Genomic DNA, 17004 nt, shown 5'->3' on the forward strand with positions numbered 1-17004 from the left:
AGAGATATTCTTTCCTCCCTCTTTGAACTTCTTTAGCTTTTATGACCTTCGCTATGCAGGCTAAGATTTGTGATGTCCTCCCCTCTTGTATTCTCTAGAAGAATAGCCAGCTTTCGTTGGAAGAGGAGGAAGATGAAGAAGACGAAGAGGCCGACCTCTTTCTTGCCCTTTTCTTCCTTTGTTTCCGCTCTTCCCTTTTGGAGTGAAGAGGAGAAGGACAATGGGTTGAATGTTTCCTCTTGGAAGGAGTTGGCGATCATCTAGACTGCCTTCTTCGTGGAGCCACATCTTCAGAGGAACTTAAAGATTCAGCCTTTTGGATTCCTCCTCTCGTATGAGAGAGAGTCTTCTTTTGGGGGCCTCTTCAAAATGCCTCCTAATCTCTCTCTCCTCTTGGAGGGGAAGGGAAATCCCATAAGCACGAAGTTGTTGAGTAACTTCGGCTTGCAAAGTAGGGTTGCCCATAGCTTGCTGCAACCTAGTAACAAGATAATTAACAAACATGGGGGCATCATCATTAGCACCTTCATGTGCAAAATCAAAGTCATCAACGTTCATTCTACTCTCTTGGTTATTGTCAGCCATGCTAACAAAATTTTTGTGCTTAGTGTATCCTTTGGGCTAACATTTTTGCTTTCTCTTCGTTTTCAACCCGTTGTTCTTCTCTACTAGCTTGGAGAAGGAGATGGACCTGTTGCACTTTGCACTTTACACAACGAGAGTGTGTGTGAGCGTGTGTGGGAGGTATACCCCCCAAGCAGCCCCCTTCTTGCTTTGGTCGCCCCCCCTTGTAGCCCATGCTTGAAGCTCATTGGACCCCTACAAGCCTGGACAATCACATGCAGAATGCATATCAAGCAACAAGGGTAGCCTTGGGACAAGTGTCCCCCTTATCCCTTTGAGAGAGAGGACTTTATAAATGCAAAAACAATCAATTAAATTAACTAATTTATCATTTGACCCCTTGGGAGGCGAACCAATAGGCTTTAGGCACACCATGAGAGCAACATGGGTAGGGGCTTGATGTGTCCTTGTTGCCTCTTGAGGCTTGGGCTTACCTTGTGTGTGTGTGTGTGTGTGTGTGTGTGTGTGTGTGTGTGTGTGTGTGTGTGTGTGTGTGTGTGTGTGTGTGTGTGTTCTCGCTCATCCCCTTAGCTTTAGGGCTCACCCCCTCATGAGTAGGGAGGTTGTTAGACTTTTGGAAGCACCTTAGTCAGAAAGCACCTCAGGCTTGGGTAGCGTTCCCACAAACACCTCAAGCTCCCTAGTCGGCAAGCATGACAAGCACCTCAAGCATCTTAGTCATCAAGCACGACAAACACCTTAGTCATCAAGCATGACAAGCACCTCAAGCACCTTAGTCATCCAGCCCGACAAGCACCTCAAGCTTGGGCAGGTTTCCCACCTCAAGCTCGGCCCTAGCTTGGGCATGACTTAAATGGCTTCTTTCACTTATTATGCAAGGTAAAGTGGTTGCACGCTTGCTCGAGCCTTGGAGTTGCCCTCTTAGAAATGAGATCTATTGCTTCCATTGGGGCATCACTAATAGCCTTGAAGAAATTTTGTGAAGAGACTCGCTTAGTGATTTAGATGTTGAATCTCAAAAACTAACATCAAAGTACAAAAAGAAATATGTAAATGCTATTATCATATGAACCTCTATATACCATCAATTAGTGCTCTAATAGGCTTATTTGCATCTACAACAGGTGGCTGATTGTGTTCTCTAGACTCTCATCAATACAAGCAAATTTGCTCATCAGTATAAATCGTGCTCTTACCAGCTCGCTGCAACTCAATGCTAATAGGGCACTCTCTCTATCATGGGCATATGTTGCACAATAGGTATGGTCACATCACTCAAAGTAAGACACTCAATGCTCAATCGAGCCCATGCCTAGCTCTGAGTCATTTGCATTGTCTATGAAACTCTCAAGTAAAATATGGCTATGGTCAATCTTTGGATTTGTAATAACTAGGCTAGGAAGCTTAGTAGTAGTGGAAGTATAAGTCTCACATAGCTCTCTATCAAATATATGGTCAACAAAAGTCTCAAGAGAGCTATGGCTCGTGTCAACCTATGGAGAAACAATGGAAAGGCTCTTCGGTAGCTAGATTTTCAACGCATGCGATCTCATGTGTGCATCTAATTGAGCTCTCCTAAAATTTAAGCTTGAAGTACAGGCTCTATATCTAGGTTTATAGAAACTCTTTAAAGATGACATGGTAATGATTGTGTAAAATATCACTATCTCTAGTGAAAGTTGGTCTCTAGGATGTCTCTTTAGTCACTTTAGATGTTGTGGTCTTTGTGGGTAAGCTATGAATCATGACCTAGGAATCCAAATCTATCTATTTTATTAACATAATATATATGCACCTCTAACAAATGCATGGATGTGAGCCAACCTTGAGATCTACCATCTATCATGTCATGGCTCTTTATCCAACTAGTCTATCGTCTCTAGATAATGGTATAGCCTGAATCTCAACACGTGGCACACAAACTACTCTAGAGCTCCTAAATTGTGCTCTATATGAAGATCTATAGAATTGATAAGTCATTTGCCTATTCTTGATGGCATTGCTCCCATGTTCATGACCTAGAGAAGATGTAGAAATATAATCTCTATCTTGTCATCATGAATGCTCGTAAGAGGATCTCTCTAGTGCAAACTGCTCTTGTGTGCATGGGGTCTACAGGTCATTATAGTTGATACGTCTGGTGGAGACTCAAACGTAGAATCTATGGTAGTACTAGGATGATCTTGGTCTTGTAAAACCTCATGTGCGCGTACATCACCACTAGAAATCTCTATCCTCACCATGCAACAAATGTGGTGATTGTGGTCTCCAATGGGATGTCACATGCATTTGTGTATCCTCCTCAACGGTATCTCTAGAGATCAATCTAGGCTGTGTATGCTCGTGTATCTATAGTGTGACCTCTATACCGGTGGTGTCATGTCTGCAGTCTCTAGGAACCCCATCTATCAAAGTTGTATGTGTGGTATCTCTCCACTCAATGGTCAAAGAGTGTGATTGTGAAATGCCACTATTGTTTGACTCCATGGCAACACATGCATGCAGTGACTGTCATGAATGTAGCTCACTTTGTGTATCAATATGTAATTCTTCTCCTTGTCCTTCATCACTCTAAACCTAAGGCTCTCTATTGTGCTCTCAATTAAAATATGTCTAGGAGATGAGGACCAATAGAAGGAGGTCTTGCTCTAGTAGACCTTTCAATAGGATGTATTTGTGGAGTGTTTGTGGTCACAAAGTAGGTGCATGATAATAAGAAATCAAGGAGAGTAGGGCAATCCAATGATGAAAGTGTACATTGCATGGTCAATACCCTTGTAAATCCTCTCACTGGGATCTCCTACAAGACATGTCATAATCGTCGCAAGTGTCTTGCTTCCACTCATCTATGATTGTCTATATCTACAACCTGACTCGGGCCACAACATGTAATGATGGTACCAAAAAATGGTGTCTTGGACAGTCCTTTAGTATCACTTTACAAACCCCATCTCCATGTTTTACAAATAACCTAACTTATTATATATCAATCTTGGATTTGATTGAAGCACTATCCACATACATTAACAAGTTCACAGGAAAGCCAAAGTGAGCTTCTTGGAATCGAAGGCCTGTTGAGAAGGATGGGGCCTGCTTTCCACATTAACATAGTATTAAAGAATATAGGTATGCAAATTAGCATAGTATTAAAAATGTAGGTTTCGTCCAAGGTTGTCGCAATTTTCCTTGTGTGAAAACTCTGAGCCTATTAGGGTTCATGCCAAATGGACAGACACCCATCACACTAACCATACTAACCTAATATATTTGTGTGGTCATATAAAACAATAAGGAGAGGTAAGAAATTAATCCTCATGTTGAGCTCCACCAATACTCTACGTTTGGTCTTCTTCTCCCTGGCACTCGGCACGCACTGTGCACTCTACAAGTGGTATGAGAGCTACGGTGGTGTCTCCTTCCCCATGTGTGCATGAGCTTTAGAAAAATTTAAGGCTTGTAACCTTAGGTGAAGGACACAACAAATATTGTACATTGTGCAGACCTTGTGCAAATTGTTCAAAAGATTGAACAGAGGAACTTCAGAGCTTGAATCAAGCATACAGTAATGAAATGGAAAGTTCAGAGCAGGTGTGTGTGTGTGTGTGTGTGTGTGTGTGTGTGTGAGAGAGAGAGAGAGAGAGAGAGAGAGAGAGAGAGAGAGAGAGAGAGAGAGAGAGCTAAAAATTGCATCTGCACGTGCAATTTTAGGCCGGATTTTGGCTTCAGGCACGAGCAACTTTAGGTTGGATTTCAATTTTGATTGTTGCTACAACTTCTTTGTCATCTCAATAGTATTTCCATTAGGTCTCTTGAGTTTTACACCTCTTTTGAATCCATCTCCATTTGAGCAGCACAATAGAAGATAGCTTTAAACCAATATTTTTGACATCACATTTGTCTGTTGATGCTTCTTCAACATTAGCCATCGACTTTAGTGATATAGGGAGATTGGGTGCTCCTTCTCCGGCATCGAAGAAAGAGAAGTGATCCAGATGCGTGCTTTTTGACACACACACACACACACACCCACCCCAATTTTTGGCTTCAGTGACATCTTTGAGCAAACGAGACACTTTCGCCTAGTGGCAAAAGTCAACATCAGCACCCAATTTTCTCAACATCAATGACCTACTTTTTTTTGCTTGTGGCATCAGGGCTTCTCCTCCGACATTAGCATGCACATGTCAGGTTCCTCTTCCATAGAGAAGTGACACATGGCATCATCATCGACTTTGGCAACATTTACTTTAATTTCACATGCACTCTGTCATTGTAGAGAGAGAGAGAGAGAGAGAGAGAGAGAGAGAGAGAGAGAGAGAGAGAGAGAGAGAGAGAGAGAGAGAGTTTGTCAGCAATGGGAGACAGGTTATAGATTGCTGAAACTCTTTTTTTGTGATTGCTCATGCATAGCCGTTGATGGCTTCTTAGAGGCAGCTTCAAGATACTGTTTTACACGCACAAGGATAGTCATAGGTTCTCTTGACATAGCAAATTTGCGAGCATCTTTGACAATGACAGGTGTTTACAGGCTTTTCAATTTTTGTGGGAGTTTGGCACATGGTTTATGCATGACTAGCACTTGAGATTGCTCGTGTTGCTCTATTGAGAGCATTCTACTCCCCACATGGAGCTGAAATATGTGACTTTGATTGCATCTCATTGGTGCCTATTTGAGCACGCGTCTTGCAGTCTTGCAATGACAATTTTACGTTTCTTGGATGTACGTTGTCTTGTGGATGCTGCCATTGTACCTTGTTGTGGAGCCAATTCTAGCTTGTTCTGACCGTTTTTGAAACTCGGTCTACAAGAGCCTTTTTTGAGACTGCGGCTAGTCATATCTAAATAGCCTTTTGTGGGGGTTGTTGCATGAGGTTTTTTGAAGCTGAGCACTGGGGGCTGGGTTACCGAGTGTGAGGTGGATTAGGTCGCTATAGATCCCCATTCGTGTCCTCGTCATAGGACACATATAGATGGCTATAGGTGCATTGACTCTAAGTCGACAGTCTTTTGACAGTTTCTTTGAGCATTATCTTCCAGTTTATGCCTTATCAGCACGTTGTTTACATTTTTTGCATTCATTTGCTGAGTTTTACTTGAAGTTTTGATCTTTGTATAGAGGAGACTTTGCCGAATTTTTTCTTACGAGCCCTTGTTGAGATTTTGATCTTCGTGCATGAGACTCTTTCAAAAGACTTTGTCAAAAAATACACCATAACTTTTTGGCCTCGCTCTCTTGTAGTTAACTCTTGTCAATATAGCTAGATTTTTTGAGAAAGAAGATTACTTCATTAAGTCACCATATGAAAGCAGAGAATGCTTAATGTGCTAATCAACAAAGGACTTGCAGTGCCATTGAAAGAGCATAGAGAGGGTTTGTACGTTGATGATCAATGGGAGAAGCTTGATGCTCGTGCCATGCCAACTATTAGGTTGCATCTTTGTGAATATGTCTTCTTTACGATTATGGACAAGACCGATGCTAAAGAACTATGAGAGTCTTTATGCTCAGCATGGGATCGTAAGAGTGCATCAGACAAAGTGCTTCTGGTGAAGAAGCTTATGCATCAAACAAAGTGTTTATGATGAAGAAGCTTATGCGTCTTAACATGAAAGAAGGTAGCAGTGTCATTTCCCACTTGAACGACTTTAGCAGCGTCTTTACTCAATTGACATCAAAGGGCTTAATTTCCATGATTAAATGACAACGATTTTCTTGCAATGTTCTTTGCCTGCCTCATGGGATACATTTAACTCTACCATTAGTTACTCCCTCCCCAAGGGCACGCTTGTTTTCAGTGATGTTACCAGTGCTTGGTTTATGAAAGAGATTCAACATCAGTCTCTTAACACCAGTGGACATGGTGATGCGTATATGGCAAGTGGAAGTAGCCAGAAGAACAATCAAAGGCAAAGAGTTCATAGTCGCGTTCATTCTCAGGATCATAAGAATGCACATAGCGAATGCCGTGGATGTGACATAAGGAACATTGAATATTACCATTCTCACAAGAAAGAACACGTGAAGAAAGATTTCCATTTTGTTGCAAAGAGAGAAAGATAAAGCCATTGTCGTGGTTCTACACCTCCTAAGAGTAGTGTGAATATAGAGGAGCTCAAAATGTTGTTGAGTCTCCACATGTTGATGTTGTTCTCGACGTGCCACAACCATCAGATGTACTAATATTCACTTTTGATATGAGTCCAGAGGCGTTGTTGGCTCTTGACGAATGCCATGCATAGAATTGGATTATTGACTCAAGTGTTAGTTCTCATGCTACTCCTCACAAGGAGTGATTCTTAACTAGCTATGCTTCTACACATGGTTCGTCAACTTTGGATATGTGGCATTGGAGATGTGAAGTTGTGTACATGCAATGGTATCGAGTCCATGTTGTGAGATGTTAGACATATGCCAAAGCTAATTAAGTGCTTGGTTTCAGAAAGATAGCTTGATGATCTTCGATACACTGTAGCATCCGTCAATGGTTCCTCAATTATTAGAAAAGGTAACTTGGTCATGCTCAAAGGCCAAAAGTCAGGCTCATTATATTCTGTGTATGTCTCTTTAGTGAAAGATAACTCTATCTATGTAGCTGAGATGCCTTCTATTGAATTGCGGCATAGATGGCTTGGTCATATGAGTCAAAAGAGAATGAGGCCATTACAACATTATCTCTATATCCCTATGCTAAACTATTTTGATTTTAGTTTGTGCGAGCATTGCATGTACAAGAAGCTATGTGGGCCTATGCCGCATAAGTCTCTAGGGGGGCATTATATTTCCTTACTTTTATAGATGACTCTACTTGATAGGTGTGGATCTATCTCTTGAAGAGGAAAGACAAAGTCTTTAGTGTCTTCCAAAGTTCCTAGATATTGCAGAAAACCAATCACGCAAGAAGTTGAAGGCTTTACACACTAACAATGTGGGAGAGTGTGTGTGCACTACATTTAAGGACGTGTAGCAAGTGAGGCACCATGCTATCTGTGGCAAAGTTACCTAAAGATTTTTGGAGAGAGCATGTTATGATAGCAATGCATATAATCAATAGGTCACCTTGTACATTGTTGAGCTACACAAGTATTGATTCGTTGCATGGAGCATGCAACGATTGCTTTGATGATTTGCTCCCAAGCATGCAACCATCGCTTTGATCATGATTGACCCACAACCGCCATGTTTGTTGGGGTTCAGGCCAATTGGCCGAATACCAATCACACTGATTGTACTAACCGTATATATTCTTTTGATCATATAGAACAATAAGGAGAGGTGAGGAGTTAATCCTCGCAATGAGCTTCACCAACAATTTATGTTATCTCTTCTTCTCCCTCGCACTCCACATGCACCATGCACTCCATAAGTGATATCAAAGCTACAATGGTGTCTTCCTTCCTTGGTGCGTGCGTGTGTGCACAAGCTTCAGAATGAGCTAAGGCTTGTAGCCTTAGGTGAAGGACACAACAAATATTGTATAATGTGCATAGCTTTTGTAGAGTGTGCAAAAGATTAAACAAAGGAGATTTAGAGCTTAAATCAAGCACACAATAGTGAAGTGGAGAGCTCAAAGAGAGAGAGAGAGAGAGAGAGAGAGAGAGAGAGAGAGAGAGAGAGAGACGAAATTTGGGTCCGTTTGCGTGCAAATTTTCAAATCAGATTTTGGTTTTGATTGTTGTAGCTTCTTCATTGTCCCGGGAGTATTTCCACCGAGCATCCAAGGATTTTATCCCCCTTTCAAAGCCATTTATGCACTCAATATCTCCATTAAGTAGCACAACAAAAGATAGTTCTCAGCCGACATTTTTGACATAATATTTGACTCTTAGTGCTTCTCCGCATTTGACATCAACTTTGATGATAGAAAAGGATTAAGTGAAGGAGGGTGTGTGCTTTTATACACATGCACACACACACTCTCTCTCTCTCTCTCTCAACATTTGCGAGTTCTCCTTCCGATATTGAATACATACACACACACACTTTAATTTTTATTTCGGTGACTTCGACATCTTTGAGTAGGCGAGATAGTTCCGTTTGGTGATAGAAGCCGACACGACACCCAATTCTCTTGACATTGACAACACATTTCCCTATCTTGCAGCATCAGCTTCTCCTCTGACATTGACGTGCACGAGTAAGGTGCCTCTTTCATTGAGGATTCACATCTGACATCGGCTTTGACTTCGGTGACATGGACTACATATTTTCACACTCTCTCTAGCATTGTAGAGAGCAATACAGAAAGAGTTTGTTGGCAATGAGAGGCACATTGCAGATTATCGTTAACAGTAGTCTCATGGATCTTTGAGATCGTTTTTTTTAATAATTCCATATACGTTCAACCATGATGTATGTTCTCTACGATAATGCCTATGCATAGCAATTGACGGCTTTTCAAAGACAACTCTCAGATATAGATTTACACGCACAGGGACAATCACAGGTTCTCTTGACACAACAGATCTATGAGCATCTTTGGAAGTGATAGCCATTACAGTTCCAATGGGAGTTGGATACATACAAGCGGAAGGCAGAACTGAGAGCACAGCAGGATGCTAAAAGGCAAAAAAACTGATGACCTCGAATCATCGGATGAATCTACCTACACTAAAGATAAAGATGAAGCTAAAACTCAAATAAACCAACCACCCCTCCTTTGGCTCAAGAATCGACCGACCAAGAGGTAAACCAAAAAACTAACAAGCAAAAGCAGCAAGTGCCAAGGATTACACCACCAGTTAAAGATACAGCAAGGACAAAGGACCAAAAGAAAAGAAGCTGACCCCACCAGATAAATTTGAAAGAGAACAGGAAAAGATCCAGCATGAGACAAAAAAACAATCTCATAAGAAACCATTGTCCCCCGCTTTCAAGCATTTTTAGAAGAGGGAAAGAAAATGATGTACTTATTTGATATTGATGATCACCTTGAGCATATCAAATTACAATTCCAGTTTTAGAGGGCTCTCAACAACCTCAAAGAGTTGGATTTAAAAGAAACCAAAGTGGAAGCAGCAAAGGCAATTGAGTCAAATCAGTAGGTAGAAAACAAGATTGAAGAACTACAAAGGATGTAAATAGAGCTCCGAGCCAAACTACAAAGAGAGCAAGCAAATGCTGCTCATTATTACAAAAAAGCCCAAGACTTTAATGAGGCAAAAACCAACTTACAATTCGAGCAACAACGGTTAGAAGAAGAGCTTGAGAAAGAGCGGCACAAGAATGTCAAGCTAGGGGAGTCTTACGGGGTTGTCAAAGACAACGCTCGCACAACTCTTAGCAAAGCAAGACATCCCCGTTCCTGCCTCTACCTCATCAGCTCCTTCCTTGACTTTACAAGAGCTCAAGAATCTAAAGGAGGCTTTAGCTCAAGAAAATTATGATAGACAAATCATGATCACTGGGCACAAGGCAATTCAGAGCCAAAAAGATGAAGAGATCAAGTTGCTAAAAGAGAAACTGGCTAAATCAAAAGAGGAGTTGCCGATCTAGAGTACAATACATACCCTTGCACTCCAATAGAAAGATATGGTCATTTGTGCCATAAGGGCTCAACCAATAGTAGTGGAAGTCACACATGTGACAGGTAAAAAGTAAATGAGCATGGACCTTCCCCCTGTAGATCTGCCAAGCACATCTACAGAGGCAGGGTGACATGACTTTGATGACACAGAAGACATGAAAGAGGCCAGGGAGGAGATTCACATATGGATCTCATAATTACGTGACCTGTCTCACAAAGAATATATGAGATATGAACTCAAAGCTTGAATCGGTGGCACTTCTGATGATCACCCTAACAAATTAGTAAAGAATCATGGGCATGAAATGATCTCTCTACCATTGATGAGACAAGAGGCCCTCCTTTGCAAGAAGAAGATGCTACCTAGTCTCGAGCCCAAACATAAAGGGGATTAAAGGGATGTCCCTGTAACAGCTGATGAAGTCCTAACAATCCTCGAGAACCAACCGTTATGGAGGAAGAAGTGGTTTGAGAAGCGCTCAACAGATGAAACCTACTACAAAAATGCGCCACAACATCTCAAGATCGATCTGACCTTCTACCTTATTAATAGGCGACAGTCTTGGGATAATTTATATTCCTGGCAAAGCAAAAGACCAGCAGTGTTGAACTACCCAGCTCTCACAAAGCAAACAGGAAACTTCCCTCCATTGGAAAAGTACATGGTCAACATTCTACAAAAGGAGTTATCATCAAACAAAGTATGTTTCGGATTTGACATGTCAAATGCTGGTGAGGTTTGCCAAGATGCTAATCACATGCATCATCGCATTTGAAGGTAAAGGAGCAGTGGAACATAATGTGGCAGGCCTTCCTCAAAGGAACCAGAGACTTGTGCTGGAATCTAGAGACAGAGATTCCCAACAAAAATGTGATCATGGGATTGTATGCATGAGTCATGTTTTTGCCCTCTCACTACATGCAAACATTCAAGGAGGCATTCATGATTGGGTTCTTTGAACTCGATTCATCCATCTTCAACCCCGTGACACAAAAACTGTCTGCCAGACATATAGCTTATTAGAGCACATTGAGCAACAATTCTTTCAAAGAGCTGGCAACAAAGGTGGAGATTGAAGCACAAGCAGAATAAGCAACACAAAGATAACCTGGCGGCACAACAAAGCACACAAAGACAGTTTGCATGAGGGCGTGCAAAGACTAGGAAGGGAGGAATGTCGTAAGTCAAGCCGGACGGGTGCCCTTCGAGTCGACCCCTTCTCCCATGAACCCCAAAATTTTGATGTATCTTCATTATTTTTTTGAGAAGCCTTGCAATTATTTAATAATCTCTGACTATATATGGGCAACCTTTGAGAAGTTGACTTGTCAAGTCTATAATGGAGTATGAGTCTTGTAAAGTCGGCTAATGGCCAAGAGAGCCCTAGGTATAAAGTGTATTTTGTAAAGTGGGAAAAGGACCCTTGATCATTATCATGTTTTGAGTTTGAAGCGTACGACTGAGAGCGGCTACTCTCTTGCAAATTGTAATCATCATGTCTTGAGCTCTGATAATCACATTTTGATTCAAAACTTGCATTGTGCTCCTTATCCATTGCTCTTTGATTCAAGTATATTCATTGTCGATTCTGTGGTGATTTGTGACTACACATTAGCAGGCTAAATCTATTGTTTTGAGTGCATTAATGACTATTTTTTGCTGTTTTGACCATAGGAGAGTGTTCCTAGACCCTAGGGCGACCTTTCTGGTATATTCTGTTGCAATTTCCAAGACCTTGATCATGATAAATCGTGATTTTGGTACCTCCTCGGATTGCAACCAAACTTGGTAGGTTAGTGCCTCTAAGTGTCTTAGAATTCCTTCCAAAGTTTTGTAGCATTTGGACATTGTCAAATGCCGAAATAGGTTGATGAATGAGTGGTGACATAGGACGTATGCAGGGCCAGATCCTAAAGTGAGAGATTTGCATGTGGTAGAGATATTTTTGTTCCGTAGGTTCAATTCTTGAGGTTGACACTCTCAAAACAATCTGTGCACATATCCATAAGACTCAAGTTATCAAAACTCTCCACCCACTTACCCTTCAAGTTTCTCTAAAATCTTCCACATGCATGCACCTTTTCTTGGCCCTTAAAAACTTGATGCTTGACTTCCCACCTTCTTCTCTTCTTTTGAGTCAATGCCTTGTATATATGCGAATGACTTTGATAGTTGTCTTTATCCATAGTTGCATCTAGTGTTATCAAACCACCTTTTGCGTGATCTATCTTTGTTGATACCATGGACATGCTTTATGGCAAAGCATTCTTTGACATAAGAACAAAAAACTATCTTGAAACCTTCCCATTTAGTTTCCAAGTGGTGCATCATATTGAAGCTTTGTCATCCATAACTTTTGCTCAACCATTTCAATATACATTGGTGCCCGTTTGAAATCCATACAAAGAGAGAGAGAGAGAGAGAGAGAGAGAGAGAGAGAGAGAGAGAGAGTAAAGAAAACGAGAGAGGGATATTGGGAGGGGACACTAGTGGTAAAAAAAAAAATGGGGAGAGAAAGAGGGAGAAGAGATAATAAAAGAAAAATGGGAGAGAGGGGGGTATTGGGGGGCACTAGCAATATAGCTAGTGCCTTCCCATACCTCCCTCTCTCTCTTTTTTTTTGTGTTAAGGGGGTCTCATGCACCCCCTTACCAAGAAAAGAGGGAAAAAGAGAGAGAGAAGAGATAATAGGAGAAAAAGGGGAGAGAGGGGGTTATTTGGGGGAGGGGGGAGCAATATCACTAGTGCTTTCTCATACCCCCTTCTTTTTGAGGTTTAGTCCCTCTCTCTATTTTCTTCTCTTCTCCATCTCTCCTCTCTCTCTTTCTCTCTCTCTCCCTTTCCTCTTTCTCCCTCTCCCTCTCTCTCTCTCTTACACTCCTCTCCACACTCTCTCATCTCATCTCTTCCTCCCTCCCTTTACAGTCCCCCTTCCCCCCCCCCCCCCCCCTAATTCCTCCTTCGAGACTTGAGTGGAGAGAGAGAGAGAGAGAGAGAGAGAGAGAGAGAGCAAGGGAGACAGATGGAATGGGGAGAGATTGCATAGAGAGAGAAAGGGAAAGAGAGGTGGAAGCAGAGAGAGAGAGAGAGAGAGGAGGGGGGGGAGAGAGGGAGATGATTATAAAAAAAAAGCGAGACGGGGGTATGAGGAGGGAGGCACTAGCGATATTGCTAGTGTCCCGATACCTCCCTCTCTTTGCCTTTTTTTTGGGATTATCTTTTCTCCCTCTTTTTGTTTTTTCTGGTAAGGGGATGCATGAGGCGCCCCTTAACACAAAAAAAAAGGAGAAGGGGGTTATGGAGAGGCACGAAAACTTGGAGGTATGCATACCCCCTGTGCCATCTAGAATCAACTCCATGTAACCCTCATTTTGTGAATAAAATTTCTAGATTTGTCACCAATGAAAATGGTACCACAATGTCATCCACATGTTGGACAAAAGATCCTTTGAAGGTGTCATGTGCAATGAGGTACCACTATCTAGAATCCAATCACGACTATCTTAAACTGCAAGAGCTATCTCAACCTCTAATTTCCTTGGAGAGTCCTTTGAGGATAGAATCTTCAAATGAGCAAAGGCTGGAGACTGCAACCTCGCCTCCATAGAAGTCGAAGCATCTCCAACTCGCTATGGACACTTCTGCCAATAATGGCCCTTTTCACCAGATTGATTGCAATGTTGATCCAAGGCATCCTTTTTAGCATTATTCTTCTTTGGATTGTTGTTGCTTTTCTTGTTACCCTTTTGCTTCTTGTTGTTGTTGTTGGAAGAACCGGCCAAGGCTTCAAAGCTTGACTTCTTCCTCTTATTAAACTGCTCCTCCAAGTCCAACACCATTGGAACAATCTCGTAATAGTATTCAGTCGGCCACTAGTAGTGAGCAAAAAATAGAAACTGGTATACTAAGGAGGTAATTGGGCCAAAAGCTGGATGGCCATATCCTCTAAACTGATAAGAATTTCCATATAAGTATCTCCTGTTGAAGTTCTTACATCTTGTTGATGTGATCCCTCATGGATGAGTGCTTCGCATCTAGGGTCTTCAACTGTACTTCTAAGGCTATCCACTTCATTGGATAGACTCAATCATATAGATTTGAAAGCCGATCCCAAATTAACTTCGTATCCTTCATCATTCGGAAGTGACTAGGATTTATGAAAGATTGGATTTGAGCATTGACAAACTCCCATAACTTCTCTCCCACACGATTCTTTGGCTTTTGAAAGTTGCTGAAAACAAAGCCTACAAGCTCATACGAGTCGAAGACTACCATCATGGTCGCTTTCCAAATGGCATAGTTGTCACCATTCAATTGTCAATCCGAGGGAAAGGTAAGGAGGGTAGGTATCTTGATTGCTTGATCACCTTCATCGGAGTAGAATTGGGATCAATCTCCCCACTCTCCTCGTTGATGCGTGGTTCACCACCGCCGATTGCTACATCAAGTTGTAATTCTTCATCACAATCACAAGTGAATTCATGTTAGAATATCATCACTCTTCTCCATCATGTGAGATAACTTGTGCATGTGACAAGGTTAGGTTGAGGTAGAAGAAGGGAAACCTTCAAATCTGCCTACTAGAACTGAAATCAGTCCAAGATCACATTGTGGCTCTGATACCATGTCAAAGGTGCAACCAAAAAAGGGTGAGTGGGGGGATGATCTAATGTGAAACGACATGAAAACTTCCTCTTGGGATCGATAAGCCAATAGATCTCCCATCTGGTGTGATAGATCTCCTTGCATACAAGCTCCACTAAATGGGCACAACAATGACCTACAGGCACACACACCCCATGTAGGGTGTCCAAGCAATGGGGAGAGGGAGTACTAGAGAGGATGCAAAATCGATGGCTAAAAACGCTAGAGAGAGTGTCAAGTAGGCTGTACTGCCATGACGGACGACCAGGATGGCCGGGGCCGGGGCCATGAAAAATCCCCAGCAGGGTTTAGTGGGTGTGAGAATGCTCGTGCTAGAGTGCACGGGCCATCGGGAAAGTGTGAATGGTAGGACACACACTATAAAGCGCACAGATGGGAAAGGCTTTCCCATTATTCTCTCTATGATTAGGCTAGGATCAAGGATGGATGGATGAAGATAAGGCAAACATGAGGCTTACAAGAAAGAAATGGCACAGAGCTCACTTTGCCATTGCTATGCAAAGTAGGTGGATCTCTCTCTCTGAGCACTCACACACACACACACACCCACCATCTCTCCTCTCACTCACCGCAATCTCCTCTGGCTCACTGTGCCCGTCTCTCGATGTTCTTGCCCTTGTGCTGCAGATGTGTGTTGCCCACCTCTACTTGTCGTCCCCTTGCGATGTTGCCCATGCATTGCACGTTGTTGCGTGCAACTTCCACTATTGTCCTTGTGTTGCCTACCCGTCAATGCCTCCCCCTCATTGTTGGTCCACTATCTGTAGGTGCTCGCTGACACCCCTCACTACCGACCTCTCTCGTCTGTTTGTCGCTGATGCCAGCCACCCTGTGCAATGTGCTAGCAACAACTTAGCGGTGTGATTGTTGAGTAGTCCCCACTCGTCGTCCGTGCACTCTGCCTGCCGCAACACCTGCTGCTTGTGCCCTCTATCGTCGTGCACTGTCTGCATTTAATTTGTTAGAAAGAAATGTCTACCCATTGTAGGGTGTACCCACCACCCTCTAGTTCTCTAGAATTTTTGGGTTTGCTCTCATCAATTACAACTAACCCCGCCAAACTGTGTTGCCGTAGACCAAATTCTCTCCCGCTCTAGAGTATGTTTTTCGGTCATGTTATGTGACCAAAAATGCCCTCCATGTTTGTAAACCCTGTGTTTGGACCCGGTGTGCTCGTACAAGCCGCCAACCTTATGACCCTCCTCTAGACGATGGGCAAAGATCAAGGTCATCGAGGGGGATGAGGAGGAACCCTTGGATGACAATGATGATGACTATGCCCTAGTAGACCCTACTGACATCCTCACGAAGACAAAGCTCTTTAGCGGGATATTTAAATATATTAATGCAAAATTAACCACAATAGAGAAAGTCTAGGTTGATGTAGTCACAATGTTACATAGCGTCTCCCTATGCCTAGATGAATTAACACTTGCTTTGGCAGGCTCTCCTCTTCGTTGTAGTAGGAGGACTCCCATGGCTCGAGTGAGCGTAGTCTCACCCATAGTCGTGGGAGTCTAGGTCGAGGTGCTAGACAACCTCGTTTATAGTCAAAGATTTTATATTGCCTGGCTTTGCAGGCCAGGAAAGAGAGCGGAAAAAAAATTTAGTGAATATGTTCCTAGCAAAGTAATCGGATATACATGTGTTGTGAAAGCAGCCGCAACCTATAGAGGCTAGCTTATTGTTGACTGGTAAGGTGTACAAGTGGTGGACGAGTTTGAGTACTTGTCTTGCCACCACTTGGGTGAAGTTCAAAACAATGTTTCGAAAAGAATTCTTGCCAGGCAACGAAGAAGAAAGAAATTGGGAGTTATGGGACAAGTGCTCGATGGAGAGCAAGTCCCAAACTTAGTATATCTCAAGATATAGAGAGATATTACTCAAATTGAAAGGGATCAATGCATTCCAGATACTGCAAGGCTTCAAGTGAGGCCTCACAAAATGATTTTCTTGAGTACTTTGAGCCTCTTTAGCCAAAAGACTTATCTGCGACAATCAATTATGGGCAAATTTACGATGATATCAAGCACCATGGTGCATGAGATGAGGTAGGTTGGGCTTGGAATAAAGAGAAAAAGGGATCGGGGTTTAAAAGAAAATGATTCCGTTGTGAGAGGCAGGGAGAAAGAACAGACTAGGCGACTTAGGGTGGTCATTGGACTTAAAAACTACGACCATTCAAAAAGAAAGAGAATCCAAAATCCAGAAAAAGAGAATTATGTTAAA

This window comes from Adiantum capillus-veneris, chromosome 30 (assembly GCF_014529385.1).
Source record: "Adiantum capillus-veneris isolate H3 chromosome 30, ASM1452938v2, whole genome shotgun sequence".
Classification (NCBI taxonomy): domain Eukaryota; kingdom Viridiplantae; phylum Streptophyta; class Polypodiopsida; order Polypodiales; family Pteridaceae; genus Adiantum; species Adiantum capillus-veneris.